This window comes from Phasianus colchicus, chromosome 4 (assembly GCF_987193195.1).
Source record: "Phasianus colchicus chromosome 4, bPhaCol1.hap1.1, whole genome shotgun sequence".
Lineage (NCBI taxonomy): Eukaryota > Metazoa > Chordata > Aves > Galliformes > Phasianidae > Phasianus > Phasianus colchicus.
This window is the reverse complement of record NC_143439.1, coordinates 33138913-33153610: the sequence shown is the minus strand read 5'-3', so window position 1 is coordinate 33153610 and position 14698 is coordinate 33138913. Positions and strand designations below refer to the sequence as shown.

Sequence of the window (14698 nt, the reverse complement as noted above, 5' to 3'; positions counted from 1 at the left end):
AGAAAGCAGCGCTCGGTTGCGCATGCGCTGTGGGAGGAAGACAGCGAGCGCGGCGCGTGCGTGCGTAGGGCCTTCCTGCGCAGAGCGTGTGCGCATGCGTAGTTCTGGCATTTAAGGGGAGTTCGATGGAGTGGTTGGGTGTGCCTTAGTTGTGTTTGTGGCTTTAGTGCTTTTTTTTTCTGTTGGTAAGCGAGCTGTAGAGAAGGAAAAAAAGAGTAGAAAAGGGGTATAGGTGTGGAAGAGAGGGCCTTGCTTTTTCAGTCTGAGGGGAAGCCCACGTGTGGTGTTTCTGCGGCGGCTGCCTGTGGTGGTGGAGCTCCGGTGGCTCCTTAGTGGGGCACGGCAGCTGTGGCTTTCCTTACTGCTGGGAATTGGGCTTCCCCAGATTTCTCTCAGATGTGTGAATGGTTTGTGGGTCTGAAGGAAGTCTGTCTGTGGTTTTGTTGTTTCTTTTCTCAAGCTGGACTAGTTGTTTTTTGGCGCTTTTTTTTTTTCTTATAGTAGCGTTCAGCTTGTTTTGTAATAACTATGACACAAACTGAGTGATGGAGTTAATACATTGGAAAGAAGGGAAAACAGTCAGAGGGACCTGGACAGGCTGGAGAAGTGGGCCCATGAAAATCCAGTGAGGTTCAATAAGGCTAAAGGCAAGCTGTTGCACTTGGGTCAGAGCAATCCCAGGTATTGATACAAACTGAGGGAAGATCTCATTGAGAGCAGCCCTGCAGAGTTGGCCTTGAGGGTTCTGGTGGATGAGAATCTGGATATGAGCCAGCAGCATGTGTAGTTGCAGCCCAGAAGGCCAACTATGTTCTGGCCTGTATTAAAAAGCAGGTGGCCAGCAGGGAGAGGGAGGTGATTGTCCCCCTCTACTCAGCTCTTGTGAGGCCCCATTTGGAGTACTATGACCAGGCCTGGGGCCCCCAGTACAAGAAGGATGTGGAGGTGTTGGAGCAGGTTCAGAAGAGAGCCACTAAGATAATCAGAGGGCTGGAGCACCTCTCCTGTGAGGAAAGGCTGAAGGAACTGGGATTGTTTAGCTTGGAGAAGGGAAGGCTCCAGGGAGACCTCATAATGGTCTTCCAGTACTTGAAGGGAGTCTATAAACAGAAGGCAGTATGGCTGTTTGCAAGAGTGGATGTTTATAGGATAAGGGGGAATGGTTTTAAACTGAAACAGGAGAGGTTCTGGTTAGGTATTAGGAGCAAGTTTTTCACACAGGGTGATGACATACTGGTAAAGGTTGCCCAAGGAAGTTGTGGATGCCCCATCCCTGGAGACTTTAAAGGCCAGGCTGGATGCGGCTCTGAGCCGTTTGGTCTGGTGGTTGGTGACCCTGCACATAGCAGGGGGGTTGAAACCAGATGACCATTATCATTGTGGTCTTTTTCAACCCAGGCCATTCTATGATTCTATGTATAAAATAAGCATGTGTTATCAAGCCATGTTGTCTTTTAAAGAAACTTAGAATTGGCATGTGTTTTCCTGACATAACCTGGGTGAAAACAGTTAGTGCCTAAATTTCAATTACCTTTCTAGGTAGCTTGTGAGGTGATGAAGGCACCTGAGTATTTTATTAGGGTTATATGTAACTCTCAATTATCCGAGAGCTCATCTTGTGCACTGTGGTATTGTAAATCCTATTAGCTATCTTGTTCCTGTTACAAAAGTTCTACCAGACTATTCTGCTCCTTGGGAGAGGTTGTACTACATGGTGACAGCTGCTATAGACTGAGTGGTAATTCTTATTCTCAGACTGTAGGTCTTTGCTAGTGTCATCTGATGCACACAGCAGTCATCTTGGTGCCATGACTTCCTCCTACAAGAGCAGTATAGTTTCAGGGTGCTTTGCTTGGGATCTCTGATGTGCGTGCTTGCCCTCACAGAGTGGCTGGTTTAGTAAGAACATCTGGTCAGCCCAGCACCATTTGGTTAGCTGACATAGAATGTTGTGAGGGAGCACATTTCCATTCTAGTGATGAAGCTTAGAGTACAAAATGTGCAATGACGTTGGTCAGTATTGTCCAACTTGTTTCAAAGGTATCAAAGCAAAGCCCAAAAGGAGGATAAAAACATCACTGTAAAGGTATAATACTTCTTCAGTGAGATGTTATAAACTAGAATGAGGTGAAGAAGAAAAAAGAAAAAACAACTGGGATAACCTGATTCTTAAAGGAGATAGGAAGGTAAGCGTTCTTCAACTTTGTAGTGGCTTCCTTATCTGAATAAAGACTGTTAGTGCTTTGGTGATCTAACTGGTTCAACATTTTCTCATCTGTGAGTCTTTATCCTTCCTGTGAAATTACACTTCCTGATATATTCAGGATTTACCCTAGCATGTTTTTTTGACACTAAACTCTCGATTCTTCAATCATAGACTGAAAAGCAATTTTGGTAGGCACATGTTCCTATCACCTCAGTTGGGTAAGCAGCTTTTGGAGTACCTTTCAGCAGCTGGAATGCACACAACAGGTTTACTTGGCCTGTGTTATTCCTGAGCAATGCTTGCCTTCTCATTTACCAGTAGTTACCTTGCGTTATTGATTTATTGCTTCCTTTAGGTTAGATTTATGGAAAGAAGTTTGGGAGAACCAACCAAAAAACCTGTCAAACTTTGTGCCTTCCACTAGATGGTACCATTGATGTGAGTTAACTGGAAGCTTAGTCAGAAAGCTGCAGTTTGTGACAGTGTACTTTTCTTTGAATCTTGCAGATGCTCTGAGGCAACCTTGGAGAAGGCCATGCTTGACAGCCAGGTGTAGCCTCTTGCTGGGTTTCATCCCTTTAGTGTGGCACAAAGTTCAATTACAGTTAGTGAGTGTCTACCACCTTCACTACTTTGTAAGTAGTATGTTTAGAAAAAAAGTAAAAATCTACAGATGAGGACAGCTGCTGAAACCTTACTTGAGGTTGAAATCATTTCTTCTGAGTCTCACTTTTGAGTGGGAGGGCAAGATCAAACCATCTCCAGATATTCCTTCCAGCCTTAGCCATTTTGCAGTTCTATTATTGGTAGGCATTTCTGCAAGAATTGTATGGTAAGAACTGCTCCTTGATGCAGTGAAGCAGTTTGTAACCTGTGTGGAAAGCCACAGCTACAATATACCAAATCCAGAAGGAGATGGGAGGAAAAAAGGGATACTAAGCTTGGTAGTGGGATTCTTTTAGTTCTCACTGTGCCAGAGATTTGGTGCACAGCCTTTTAGTTTAAGGGGCAGTTAATTGCTTTGCCCAAACCTGTTCTAGAAGGAATGTAGATTTCCCTTAGTGTCTGCACAGAGTGCTTCAGAATTGAATTAAGAGAGAGACATTCATTAGGAAGGGCATTTAAAGGGAGAACTTCTAAAACCTCTGTATTAGTCTGTTCTTGTCTTTTTGCAAGTAATGGTTGATGGGCATTCTCTTAAAATTGTTCATTAAAGATGGGCTGCTTGTGAGGAGTGTCAGTGGTGACTGAGAATAGTCTATGTTCTAGCTCAGATGTGAGATCTCGGTGTGCTTTTGTGTGCAGGCCTTTTGCTGCCTGTGAGGAGCTTGAGTAGAGATTGTTGCTGACTGTTCAATAAGTAGATTTTGGAAAATGACTTGGTTGTAGGCTTGTTGTAGCCTGTGTAACTTGAAACATCTCCATTTATATATGAAACAGTGTGCTATATCAAGCTAAATTGTCTTTTAAAGAAATTTAGGATTGGTACATGCTTTCCTAGCATAATCTAGGTGAAAATAGTGCCTGTGCTTTGATTACCTTTCCGGGCTGCTTGTGAGGTGATCTGGGCAATGTACAGAACTGAGATGATGGAATACCACCTTTTTAAGGTAAGTTAATTGATCTGAGTTGGATTAAGATGAAAAAGCCATTGATTCAGAATTTCTCTTCCAAATTACAGGACAAGATTTAACTCTGTTGCTCTTCTCAAAAGGCACGTTTGTACAGGTGTGAGGCAGATCAGCAGAGAGCTATTCATGTAGCTGAATTATGGTATTTGTGTGTTCTGCTGATCTGCCTGTGCATTTGGAATTTGGATAATGTCACTATGTGTATCATTCTCGTAAAGGCTCACAAACTTTCAAATTGTGTGATTGTTAATCCTTGTCCTTTACCTAGAGTCCTGCAGAAGTCAGGTGTAGGTTATAACCACTTTTCTCTACTGTACTCTAATCTGGTTATGCCAGAAGTCCTTTCTAGGTTTACTTTGTGATGCTTGACATAATTTTGGCTACGTCAGTCCGTGGAATATGTTTTCTATTGAAAGGAAGATGTAAATTTTCTGGAAGAAAACAAGAGTTCTGGAAAACACTTGTTGGCATGGATAGAGAAGTGTTGTTCGTATTTGGTTTGATTTCTGGTTTGAACCTTAAGTAGACTGCAGGAACTGCAGAAATGTGGTTTGTGTGCCTTTTGTTCCTTGGCCTGAGTGCACTGACAGTAGCGTGCTTCCTGTTTATGAGATAATTGCTGTACTCTGGACTGAGTGTATGCCAAGTCCAAGTACTTCAGATCACTGAGTTTATTGGCTCACTGTGTTATTGCAGTGTAAACAGGAAACTCCCTGAAAATATTATTCCAAAAATGTATTTAATTAGTAAGCTAATGATAGAAGACTGGGGGGAGGCATGGGGGACAGAGAGAGGGGGCAGGGTGGGGGGGTGACAGCACGGTATTGGAATTATAAGGGGTAGAGAAATTAGAGTTCTTGGAAGCCAACAAGTTGTTTTCCTATCTCCCAAGATCTGTTTGGCTGCTTTTCCCAATTGTTGTTTATATTTGTGTGTTTGTTGCTTGTTCTGTGCTGTTTTCTTCACCTCCTCTTCCATTCTCTTCTTTGCCTTTTACCTCTGCCCTCTGATAATAAAGTTTCAGGCCTGTCGTGGTGAAAGTGATACTTGCACTGGATTTAAAGGAAGGTTAACTTCTTTCTAAGTAAATTCACTCAATAAATGCTTTTGTAAGTGCTTTGTTGCAAGGCAGTGACACTAGAGAATTGAATAGTTAGTTTCCATGACATGCAAGTCATAGGTGAAAGCTGATTGTGTTGGGTGTTCTCCTCTGTGTTTTTGTTTTGTTGTTATTTGAAAAACCTCCATTTCATTGGCTTTGCTGCAATTTTCCCTTCTTTGAGCACTTCCACTTGAAATATCAGACCTTGCGTATGGCTGAGGACATCCAGTGCTTTTCTGTTGTGGGGTGATCCTTTTTTTTTTATCTCTCCCATTCCTTTTGTTCAGTTGTGCTGTCCTCAGTTCTTACAGAGTCTTTTCTGAACTGATACAAGTCGCTGATCTGAAAGGAAACTATGTTTTTCAGGATGACTTGTCAAGGAGCTGAATAGTCACAAAGAGAACTGTCCTGTTGCAGCAGCAGTAAGTGTATCCTGCCCTGAGTCCAGCTGTCACCTGGTATGTCTCTGCGAATTTTTAGGTCAATCTCCTACTGAGTCAGGAGGTGGCAGCATGTCGCATTTGGTGCACACTTTGATACGAGACTATTTTGAATTACATTGTTGCTGAAATGTGATCCATAGTGATTATGCTCAGAGGGAAGAAAACCCAGGGCTTGCTCTAGATCACTAGTATGCAAGTGCTTCTCGACCTAGCTAGACCGTGTCTGGAGATAGCAGGGTTTGTTGTGGGTGGTATTTGTAAGTGGTAAGTTTCTTCTTCTTTTGCTGTTTCCCCAAGGAACAGGAGAAGGGTGTAAGACTGCAGTTAAGGTCATCACTGAGATGTCATAATCACATCTGAGAAATATATTTGCATTGACCTGAATTCAGCAGAGTATTTACAGAATTATTAGAGCTCTTGAACAAATATTATGGAAGCTGTGAGTTCCTAATCAGAGACTTGAAATTAAACATGTCCTTTTGCTCCTTGCTGAATCATGTTACAGTTAGCTTTTTTTTACTGCCCATAAGCTCTGTAGCAGGAGCCCAGTGTACATACTATGCTGCACCAAAGAGGTGAAGAGTGTTTTTTGGTATTCCTTTCTTGCTCCCCTCTGTCTGCAGTGGTTTATAGTTGTTGAAAAATACAGAAGTACAGCTCTCTTCTCAATTGTTAACTCACTGGAAGTGTATGAACAATTATTTTGTGTGGTACAAACTGTCTAGCCCATTTAGACAAAGGATTAAAGAACAGGCTTGACAAGTCCAGATGTCTTCATGGTACTGTGATAACCCTATCATTAGTTAGATAGCCCTACCTTAACTTAGACTGAAATAGATAAATGGCATCTTCGTGGTAACCAAGGAATTTTTTTGGTCGCAAAAATAGTATCCAGTGCTCTACAAAAGTATTCACACCCATTGGCAGCTGTACAATTCAAAATTGTGCATGACAGACAGAAATCTTTCAGTAACATATAATGGGGAGAACATATGTCAAGCTTAATTGTCTTGTGCCTGTTTTATTTTTCCACTCTTCTCTCCTGTCTAAGGGAAAAAAGAGTTCTCCTTTATGGACAGATTTTCAGACTAGATTTTAAAGGAAGATAGCACTGTGTGCTGATTAGGTGAAGACTGTAAATGTCACCTTCTCCAGAAAGCTGAGCGCATGCTGTTGCAGCTGAATGCGGTGAGGGCTTTTCATGCTGATGTTTCTGGCTCTGAAGAGCTGTTCAGAGTTGGAAGTCTGATTTAAGGCTGTGTATATTCATTGTGATAATGTTGCTGAAAAGTCACATTTAGAGAATGAAGTTTATGTGTGGCAAGGTTGTAGAGATTTTTCTATTAAGTAGGTCTCTGGCAAGCCTAACCAAAATGAAACCCAGTTTTCCATCTGTTTAGTGGAACTTCAGGTGTTGAACAAGGTGTGTACATAAAGGTCTTCCTTCCTCTCAACAGAAGCAGTAGCCTCTTTTCTTCTATGTCTCTTCCTCTTCTGCCCTGGACTGCAAGAGACAGTATCTGGGAGAAATTGAAGGGCACGAAGTAAGATATTTTGTGCATATGTTTAGGCTTAAAAGTTATAATGCATTCAGTTTTTGGCCACTATAACATGAACCCCAGCAGAATGGAACAAAGTGCTGTGTTGTTGGTGAAAGAGGGGCACTACTTAAAAAGCTAATAGACAGCAGTTACGTAAACGTTAAATATCTCGTTCTGTGCATATAGGCATGTGGATAACAGACAAAGTTGAGACATTCTACAGTGGCAGGATATTGCTTTGTTACCAATACTGTTCCTCCATACCTCTCAGTGGTCCAGCTCTGGTGAGAATAAATGTGTCAGTTCAAATTATTAAAGCTGTTTTGATTTACACTGTCTTACTGTATTTGTTTGTGAATGGCTGTAACGTGCATCATCAGTAGATTAACTGGTAATGGCTATTTGGTGGTTTCTTTGATGGATATAGTTTTTCCCATGAGTTGTTCCGATGAAAACCACATTGCCCTGTTCTTAACCTTTCCTTCCAGCATGAGAGGAGTTGTTAAGGCTATGACGCCATTTATTCTCATTGCAGTGCAGGTTTTAGCTCGTCTCTAGCTTTTGTATTCCTTGTCTTCCAGGTGAATCACTGCTGTTATCTCATGTCACACCCTCTTTTTAAGCCATAGTACTTTTCATTTTTGAGGGCCAATTAAATATTGATGTTTAATTAAAAAATGTGCTGTGTCCTATTTCAATTACTGTACATTTTTCTTCTGTGCAAGTTTGCTTATCAAGGTCTTAACAGTGTAATCTTCAGTAGATAGTTAAAATCTTAAGTTAGCAGTGAAGCTGTGGGGTTTTGTGGATGAATAGTGGAGCTCTACACATCAGGGCTGAAAGGATGGTTCATCTGATTAGTTCCCCACCACAGCTGTGATCAGCATGTTTGACTACTCCTGATTATTTATAGAAGCTCTAGAATATCAGCAATTAAAACTTGAAAGAACAGGCTGGACTATTTTAAGTGCTTAAATAACATGATGGTATTTCATTGCTTTCAAGTTTTAGAATGTTCAGAGTTGATATTTAATGTTTTACCTTGCAATATGTGTTAAAGAAATAAAGCTAAACTTACCAGACAGTAATTCCACTTCAATAGTTGAAGTGGTAGAAGATGTTGATCTCTGGATTTGATATCAGAATTAAAGTATTAGCAGATCTGTGTTTGAAATGTTGATCTCATGGAAACTCCATGTAGTGTTGGCAGAGGTGAAACTAAGAAATTGTTTACCATTCTTGGGAAACTGTCCATGAATTGGTATCAAGAAGGTCTCTCTTATTTGAGAGAACACATCAACCTGTGGATGTATTTCTCTAGAATATTAAAACTAATACTTTAAATAATGTGTCCAACCAGAGTACCATGGTCATCATCTCCTCTCCTCATGTGGTGTGTAGCTGAGAGAGTCTGAGCTGGACAGTGTGAGCTAATGCTTAGTGTCTGAGTCCTGATAATGGAAACCATGGTGGACAGTTGTGTGGCAAGGCTTCCTATGGGAAGCCTTGTTTTCAGAGTGAGGGCACAACACCTCCCAGGGGGAAGAGCCTAATGGGACTACTTGGGCCCTAACAAAGCTCATACCAGAAAAGGAGGTATTGTGGAGGTGGTACTGAAGTGCAGTAAAAAGATATGAAATTGAGGCAATGGTGATTCACTCCAAGAAAGCTTTAAAAACCTGTCTCAGTAGCTTTTTGGGAGCTCCCACCAGTCAAACATCTTAATACAGCTCTCTATTGATGCAGTTTAAAAAGTGCTGGTCTTTTTCTCTCAGCCTCACTTTTTGGACTAAGCTGCTTTGTCAACTCATTCCAGTTGTACTGTGAACTGTAACTTGTCCCTTTTGCTCTTCCTTTGCCACCTTGGCTTTGCAAAGCACTGACAAGGTCTGCAGCAAAGTAAATCAGTGAAATACAGCTCACCTTCTCTGACCTGGGTGTAGAAATTCTTGCATGCTGAGGTGTTTTTTTTCCAGGCACAGCTTGCTAGGCAATTATTTAGATGAGTCATAATACATAGGTCTAATTTAATCTGCAGTGTGTTCTTTGAATTTGTTAGCACCACTGGGAGATGAGCTCCATTAGTCTACTTGTTTCTGACAGGATTTAATGTTTCTTGTTTTAGGATATATCTGCAGGTCTTGGGTACCTCAGATACGTGCTATGGGACCTGCATGAGTTTGGGCTTTTTTTTTTTTTGTGGCACTTTTGAGTTTTGGCTTCTTTCTTCAGGAGTACTTTGCGTTTTTCTAGAAACAATTAATACAATCCTGAGGATCTTCTGTTCTTAATGTCGTAAAGTCTGAGCGGATGCAAAGATTTGTAAGCTTGCTGCAATGGGTTTATTTGCTTTATATTTGTCCTGGTAGTTTAGGAAGCTTTCAGCTAGCTGGTTTTTGATGTGGTAGAGCTAACTGCTCTTTATGTTCTTTGTTTGAAATCCCTATTATAAGAAATTTTCAATTCACTGTAGTTATTCCTGTACTGTAAATACTCCTAAACTTATTTCTAAATTGGCCTGAATGATCACCAGTACCTTGCTTTGTCAGGGGTAACATTTGTCTTGCAGGGGGGGATGAATCTGTCGAGCAGCTAAGCTCACATCAGGTGCTTGCTTGCTCCATCCACAGCGGTATGACTGAGAGGATCAGAGGAGAAATGAGCAAAACTTGTGGGTCATGATAAAACTCTCCCCCTGCAGCAGCAGGAGAGAATAACAGAGAGCAAAAGCACGAAAAACTCATGGATAGAGACAGTATAAATGTAGGAAAGGAGAAAATGAGGGCAAGCAATACAAAGGTTATCACTTTACCACCTTCTACAAGCAGGGGGATTCCTGGCCAGTCTCTGAGCAACAAACATTTCAATAAAGCCATAGCCTTTTATATCAAGCATATTGTGTGGCATGCAATGTCCCTTTGATCAGTTTGGGTCTGCTATCCTGGCTGTGATTCCTCCCTACCTTTTGCCCACCCTTAGCCTACTTACTGTTTTAGGGAGTGGAAGAGCAGAACGAGACACAGAAAGCCTTGATGCTGTTCAAGCACAGCTCAGCAATAGCTAAAACATTGGTGTGATATCAATACTGTTGATATTGGTGTGGTACTGTTTTGATAGCACATCCAAAACATGGCACTGTATGAAGAAAATAAATCTCATCCCAACCAAGCCAAGTACTCTTCTATGGTAATCATCAATTACCATAGAAAGTATCATCAATGAGTTAAATTGTTTTAATTGCCTCATTTTATTTTATAGCCTACTAACTGCTGTTTTTGAGGTTCTCTTTAAACTTGCATCATGTAACAACACGTTAGTTTTAGGCTCTTCCTCAGAGTATTGAAGTTGATATATTAATTATATGTATTTGATAGGTTAATTACTTTAATTATGGCCTCCTTAAATGTTAAAGCTTCTTTGTATGTAGGTATATTAGATAAAATCTTGGCAGTGTATCTTAATAAAAACTGCAAAAAGCAACTGGGAGAAAAATGTATTTGCTTGAGGTCTTTCTGACAATGCTAGATTACTTTAATATTAAAGCTTCTTTACTTAAATGATTTTCTTGTCAAGCTCTTAAAGGCAGAAACATTACAAAAGAATTCACAAGTGCTCAAGCTGTGCAGTTCAACTATCAGTTCCACCTGTTATGCTTCTAATGGTTGTATTTTTGAGATGTGCCCACAATAAGTTGTGTTTGGCTTAAGTAGCTATATCATGGTCTTGAGTTTTATGAGGAGTGTGACATTGAGGTGGCTAAAAACGATCAGGGTTGCTTGCTGAGCGGTGTTGTCACCTCATCTTGGAAGGCTGGGTGATGGCTGTCCCTCCCCAAGAGGCATTCCTAGCTTTTGGTGACTCCTTGGTTTTCAGCCCTCCTTTTGTGAGGGAGAGCATGGGCGTTATTCTATGTCTCAGTCATCTAGCATTGCTTATGGGACTGTTCGTAAGAGTTAGTGATCTCAATTCCTCCATTACCAAGCAGATAATATCACAACTAGTTACATTAATTTGAACGCTTAATTAAAAAACTCCTAACTAGATGGCACTGAATTATATGTGTAAGGGTTGAATGTTACTGAGGTAACCTAGGGAACATTGAGTTTGGTTTCCCTAAAAGAAAGGGGAACAGTAGAAGATCATGATCTAATGCTCGGATCACACTCTCTACTTCACTGATAAGTAGCAAAAGATTCCTGAGTCCTGGGAGCCTGCCAGTGAAGAACAGAGGCTATGGAATTGGGCAGCAGGTGGCCAGACTGCTCATGACAGAAAGAGCAATGGAAAGTGTAACTTTCCTAGGAAGAGACTATAAAGGATTGCTGTAATCCAGAACCCTATTAGAATGACATGAATAAAATCTGGAAAAGAGGTGATCTCACTTAGAAGAGACCAGTCAGTAAATATGTTGTATTGGTACATTGCTTTGCACAGATTTTTTTTTTCTGCTGAAAAAGTGAATTTAGATTCTAGTAGAAACTGATTTTTTTTTTTTATTGTTGTTTAAAAGCCTGGTCAGTTTTTGGAGAGCTCAGGGTGTCTAGACAGATGTAGTTAGGGAAGCCATCTCTCCAGGTGGAACCTGTCACTGATGGCAGCAGGCAGCACACGGGTGTGGTGCTTGGCTTCCTCAGCCTGGGGTGCTGGCTAGACACTGGCTTCTTGAGAATAGTGCACTGTGGTGGTCTTCCTCTCTGCTGTTCTATGGGAGAGTCAGACTTGGCTTTTATCCTAATTATAAGCTAGGTGTTACTAGTGGATTAACAGTTTGAGGACTTCAGATTAATTCTTGAATCAGAGACTTTAGCAGTTGGTAAGGAATACCTCACCTGCCATCCCTGTCCTAGCTCATACTCTGCATGGTCAGACAGCTAGCACTGCTTACGGGCAGTCAAGGTTGGTGTTTTTTGCTTGTTTTGCAAAATATCATCTGTGCACAATGAGACTGAGGCAGTTGAGTGTGGATTTTCATCTAGGTGGCTTTTGGTTTGGGCTGTTGGTCATGCTGTTGATCAACTCACTCGAGTGAGTATTCCCTGGTGTCTAGAAAAGTTGATTTCAAACTCCAGCTTTCTGGAAGGATGTAAATATCATCTCCCTTTCATTAATGTTTTGTGGTGAGATCAACCTATTGAAGATACCTATAGGAAAAAGTATGGTTGCCTAAGTCTCCTGCCCATAAGAAACCATTCTGTGATTTATTTTTTTTTTCCCACTATCCCATGTGGGATATTATGGTGCAGAGCCATAAACAGATCTGCTACCTTCTAATTGAAAACTGAAAGGGAAATACTAGAAACGCGTACAGTTCAGTGATCAAATCACTTCTGAAATAATGCTGCAGGAAAAACTATAAGGATATACTTGTTGCTTGTTTTTTTACTTCTCTGCAACTCATAATGGTCATTTGAGTGCAAGCTGGGTAGAACGGAATGGTTGTACAATCCAAATTTGTCTTGCATGGTAGCTTGTCTTTTAGTGACCTATTCTGTTGTGTAGGGGGCTGTGTCATTCCTTGGGAGATTCTTTCATGTTTTGCTTGCTGATCCATTTGGAACATCTTAAATGAGAGTTTCTGCAATGTAATTGCAGCCTGAATCAAATTCTCTCCTGTTAGCCCAGGATGTCAGCCCAGAACTGTCCTGTTATTTAAAGCTGGATAGTCAACTGCCTTATATCTCCAACACTAAGAAGTTGTTTGTCTTCATATCCTATATGGTGGTAGAAATTGTATAGTACAGTCAAGTCCACTGTAAACTCGTTACTTCTAAATTCAATAAAATCCTGTTAGTGTGGGCATAATTCTATACCCTTCCAAATGCTGGAACTTAAACCACTTTAAGTAATATTTCTTACTCATTCATGGATACAAAGGAGAAAGCTTTATATTTTAAATAAAAGTATTTTACGATTTTGTGTTGTAAATGTCTACATTCAGTTGCTTGCTATCTGGATCTTTGTGACTTATTTTCTTGTCTGTTCTTTTATCTAAAAAGGGATATGTGTGAAGTACATTTATCTAAGCAGTTCCATCATTTAAAGCCAGAGAAAGTGCTTCTGTCACACTGCAGCTCTGTAATTGCCCTCTAGAAAAGATTGAAGTACATTAACAGGAAATCTGGTTTTACTTTTTCAACACAGCTAGTGTTACAGTGAGGTTTTTATATTGTCTCTGTTCTTTTGGGGGCACAAATTGAAAATACAAATGATGAGAATAATCCTTTAGTCATTACTAGCTCTTCTGAATGATGCTAGGGATAAGATTTTTGACCGCATTTAAAATTAGAACTTTTCTTAAGCTGACCATATTCTGACTCAGTGTCCAGATGGGAATCCCAGCCCTACTCTGGATGTAGCCGGTCTGTAGCTGCATAAGCTGAACCAGCTCATCAGTGGTCTGGGGAAAAGCCAGATACCATAGAGTTATCTAGATCCAACCTAGTAGAATGAGTGTGGTTTTCCTCCCAGATTCTCCCCAGTGTGATAACTGCATGTATGTCACTTCCATCTTAAGGAAGAAAATTTGTGAAAAGTTGCTTCTATTTTTCTTGAGGAAGAAGGAAGAGTAAGGTCCAGCTTGTTCTGTGGCTGCTTAAAAACATAGTTGACAGATAATACAAAACGATTAAAACTATCACCCTCCTTGATCCCTGGCTTGTTTGGAGGCATGTTTGGTCACTTACTAACTTGGTAGGTGGATTCGTGAGGTTTCCAGGCCTTTGGTTTTTTCATCTCCTTCCTCTGAGTTTAGCCAAGAACCCTGGCAGGAATTTTGATGCTTGTCCCATTCCCGCTCCTGAGTTTATTACCATGTCTAATCATCTGTTTAATTTACTGGCTATCTTATAAGCATAGAAATAGCTGAAGTTTTAATCTAGCAATTTTTCCTCCTAGCTGCCTTCTTAAGCTTCAGTCTTCAGGAGAGGAAGCTTCTGTTCTCTCCTCCCTGTTGATCCCCTTTGAAGAAATTCTCTTTGTGTGTGAATGTTGTCTGACAGTAATGAATGTTGCAGAGTATGAACTTCTCCAAGCTGGCATGAAAAACTTCCTTAAGTTTTTGTTCTGCTTGCATTTCAGTAGTCTTATTTGTAGATCCAGTTGGCTTTCTGTTCTGACATGTTGGTAGAAGGTGCATTGTTTTGTCTTGATTTTATTTTTTTTTCTTTGGCACTTTACCTCAGCCTCTGTTGTTTCTATTTGATAGACCGGAGTTTGTTCTTTATCGTCTGTAGATGGATACATCTCTAGCTTCTTGAAGGGTATTGTCTTAATAGTCTTCCTTCCCATGTTCTTTCTCCTTTGTTTCTGAAGTCTGTTTTTTGTTAAGAAGAATAAACTCATTCCAATCCTCTGGCATGGGAACCTGAAAACAAATTTGTGTTTTGTTCTAAATGTTTAACTCATTTAACAGTTAGCCTGCTGGGAGATGCTAGGAATTCATCCAGTGTGCTCACCTTAATGCATTTCACAGAATCTGATGTGTGGAACACAACATGCAGGTAGCATTAAATTTGCTAAGCTGCATCCTGGAAGATCTCTGATCTACTTAAGCTTAGTAGAGGCTGTCAGAACTGCCTGAGAGGTGAGGGGAATAAAACGAGCTATTAACTTGAAGTGCTACAAGTATCTACTTGTCTTCTTAGGCAGCTTGAACTGATGTAATGTGTTGTAGGCTTGTGTTTAGTTTAGACTGAAGTAACTGCTTAGAGGAAAGTTCAGCGTGCTGTGAGTACGAGGTGCATCTGTACAGTCACAGTCTCATGTTTGGTGAAGTG

The 14698-nt window shown here is 40.7% G+C and overlaps 1 protein-coding gene across 10 annotated transcripts in view; it reads left to right on the top strand.

The window, feature by feature from the left end:
- The first annotated feature begins 13 nt into the window (after positions 1-13).
- Positions 14-14698, top strand: part of TMPRSS11E (transmembrane serine protease 11E) — a 45348-nt gene continuing 30663 nt past the window's right edge. For 3 of the 10 annotated variants that reach the window (XM_090139140.1, XM_090139141.1, XM_090139137.1), the window contains exons 1-4: positions 22-2186; positions 2714-2841; positions 3708-3816; positions 5306-5397. The gene's annotated coding sequence lies outside the window, so the exon portion shown is untranslated. Of the gene's footprint in view, positions 2187-2713; positions 2842-3707; positions 3817-5305; positions 5398-14698 lie in introns of all 10 variants that reach the window. The other 7 variants (XM_090139146.1, XM_090139149.1, XM_090139139.1 and 4 more) reach the window with 7 other exon arrangements.